We start from the raw sequence: 3,629 nt of genomic DNA, 5'->3' as shown, positions 1-3,629 counted from the left end.
TTTTTCTTGGTGGGAAATTTGGCTTTGAGTGTTTCTGCCTTTTCCTTTTCTGTTTTTGTTTAGTGCGGGGCGAGAAAGTCACTAGCGCACAGGATTTTGGTTAGCAATCAAAGGGAGAGGGCCACTTTGGGTCGTGGTTTCCTTTCTTTTTTGTTTACTTGGTGACAATTCTGTATTGTTCAGATATTGTCTGGTCCGAAGACCTTTCTGCATATTTCTTCTGTTTTCTTCCGATCCTTGATTGGGAATTTTCTTTCCTTTTTTGCTTTCTCTCACTCTTTGATTGGTAATTTTTCTTTTTTTTTTCTTTGTGTGTTCTCCCTTTCTTGGATTGGGAATTTTCCTTCTCTTTGTGTTTTCTTCCGAGGGCAAGTATTGACATTCTCACCCCGGGTCAAGGTTTATGATAAGTTGGGATTTTGGCTCAAGGCTTGTAGAACGGCTGGTCACGATATATGTCAAGGTTTGGCCAGCGGTTCGGGGATAAGGGGACGTCCTACATTATTTCCATGATACACATGCAACAAAGATGATTAGGAAATTTTATGCAAAACTGGTCATGCATGCACCCATGTGGACACTCAAGCATCAAGTTTTTATGGTCATGTGACACTAGGGCTCAGGATTTATTTTCCCTATTTTAAAGTCAACCCAGTATTTCCAAAATATGTTATTCTATCAATTTGTGCATTCATCCGAGTCTATCTTGGGTGTTCGAAAAACTTTTCACAGCATTTACCCTTCAAATGTGTACACACATTTTTTCAAAAACTAGTTATGATCAGTAAAATCTTTCAAAGAAAAGTTGGAAATTATCTCTTTTCACAAGCATGTTGTTTTTTTAGCTAGACAACTTTTTATTATTATTATTTTCTATTTTTTCTTTCCTTCTTATTCTTTTTTTGCTCGCTCTTTTTTTCATGAGGTATTTTGCTACCTAAACATACGTATAATATTTTTGCTATATACATGCATATCCAAGGTATCTTGCTACCTAAACATACATATATATGTTTTGTGAGATATTTTTGCTATATACATGCATATCCAAGGTATCTTTCTACGTAAACATACATATATACATATATTTTTTGTGAGGTATGACTACCTTCCGAGCTTGTGCTTGTTTTATTTAAATTCCTAGGATCAAGAGCAACTAGGTGTGTCCTACTATTACTTGAGAAACAAAGGTGATCAAACAAGCAGAGATTTAAAAGTTACTAGGTTGCCTCCTAGTAGCGCTTCTTTAACGTCTTGAGCTGGACGCTTGATGGCTTGCCGGTCACGGACCTAGCACTTTGCTTACCTTTGGCTCTGGACTTGGTCGCCTATTGCTCGGCCATGGGTCGTAAGCAACACTCTAACCTTTTTGTGGATGAGCTGAGGTGAACTCTAGAGGTGATGGTGGTGCGTCTGTTGCCCGCTGCCGGCCATCCTCAAGCTACTGTGGTGTTTCGCCCTGCGCCTGCCTGGAGACGCAGTACTTCTTGATGAAAGCTCGATTAGTAGGGGGCCTGATGCCCTTGCTGGAGGTGATAGGTACTTCGTAGAACTGACAGAGACCCGTAATTAGAGCTTGACAACTCCAAGACCCTGTTGGACTTCTTCGGGTCCACTGGGTGTCTTTGTGGGTGCGATTTCTGCAAACAATATATGGTATCAGAAATCAGTTGAGTGATATGCATACTTACCTATGATGAAGTGACCTTGCCGGGGGGAATGGGCACCCTATAGGACTACAGAGGCCCGTAACCAGAGCTGGAAACCCCAGGGCCCTGTTGGACTTCTCCGAGTCCACTGGGTGTCTTTGTGGGTGCGATTCCTGCAAACAATAGATGGTATCAGAAATCAGTTGAACCATATATATACTTACCTATGTCACGATGGCATGCCCTCGCTGGGGGAACGGGCACCCTGTAGGACTGACAGAGGCCCGTAACCAGAGCTGGAAACCCCAAGGCCCTGTTGGACTTCTTCGGGCCCACTAGGCATCTTGTGGGCGCGATTCCTGCAAACAATAGATGACATCAGAAATCAATTGAACCATGTGCATACTTACCTATGTCATGACGGCACAGACCAACCGATACATCTGCAGGGGGAGATTGGCATTGTGATCACCGGGCAGAATGTTACTAAATAGCAACGTCATCCATATCCATGTAAAAGTGGTCATGTTGGTGCGCATGATCCACACTCGTCTTTTGCAGCGGCACGGGTGAAACCTTGCCCCGGTATGCATAGTAGATGCGTGATAGCCTCCCTCTCTGGATGTGCTTGCATAATTGGTCGCCCTCCAATATAAGGGGTGGCCCAGAAACTGATAAAAGGAAACTACTGGCCCCTTAACCAGGAGCGCGAGTCTCAGTTAAGCATTTAAGGGCAGAGGACCTTAAATTATCTTAAGGTGTGGATATGGAGTCCACTGAAAGTGAGGACGCGTAGCCCTCATAAAGGCGAGGGCGTGCAGCCCTCTGAAGTTTAGGACGTGCCGCCTTTTGAAGGCGAGGGAGTGTAGTCCTATGATGGCGAGGACGTGCAGTCCTCTAAAGGTGAGGGCGTGTCGCCCTTTGAAAATGGGGGACATGTAGTCCTCTGATGGCGAGGACGTGTAGTCCACTAAAGGCGAGGACATGTAGTCCACTGAAGGTGAGGGCGTGCGGCCCTCTGAAGGTGAGGGCGTGTAGCCCTCTGAAGGCGAGGACGTGTAGCCCTCTGATGAAGATAGGTACTAGTACCCAAGGGTCCACCCTTATGAGAAATCAAAAGATCGACTCACCAAGAGGGCCGGTCATCTCAAATCCACACGACTGGATATTAGATGTAGGAAATATATGCAGTTAACATGATTTTTGGGGATGCAGACGCATGCAACCTTTGTCTTGAAATGCGGTAAATGTAGACTTCACATGAAACAATGCAATGCAATGGAAAGTTGTACAATGTTCATGACATTCTTTCCCTATTTCGTGATTTTGATTTTGATTTAATCTTTTTGGAAAACACAGATTGATTGTCCTTTTGAAAAAGGTGATAATTCATGCAACCTTATCCTATCTTTTGCAAATCTCTCCGAGAACTCCCTCAGAGTGTATGTTCTGTTTGATTTAGTCACTTGTCCATTTTGGAGTGACAACAATGGAGCCGTTTGACGTTTAATCAATCTATTGAAATTCCAAGGCTTGTCTCCCCCTTTTTTTTTTCTTGTTTAAAAATATCGACGGGTGAGAACTTTTGATCTGCCCCTATGTTCACTTTAGGCTCATGCACGATGCCACTCATTGCCCCAGTGTAAGGCTTTGAGGTACCAATTGTTATCTTTCGTCATGACCCTGTAGCTGGGAACCTATTGGGTGAAAACTTCTAATCTGCCCCTAGGTTCGCTTGAGGTTTTTGCATGGTGCCTTTCATTGCCCCAGTGTAAGGCTTTGAGGTAGAATCGTTGTCTTTCGTCATGACCTTGTAGCAAGGAACCTATTGGATGAGAACTTCTAATCTGCCCCTAGGTTCGTTTGAGGTTTATGCATGGTGCCTTTCATTGCCCCAGTGTAGGGCTTAGAGGTACCAATTGTTGTCTTGTTTTCACAACCTCGTATTGAGGAAGAAGCAGCTGATTCTTGCAAAAAGAA

Source organism: Glycine soja, chromosome 10 (assembly GCF_004193775.1).
Source record: "Glycine soja cultivar W05 chromosome 10, ASM419377v2, whole genome shotgun sequence".
NCBI lineage: Eukaryota > Viridiplantae > Streptophyta > Magnoliopsida > Fabales > Fabaceae > Glycine > Glycine soja.
This window is presented reverse-complemented; position numbering follows the sequence as displayed.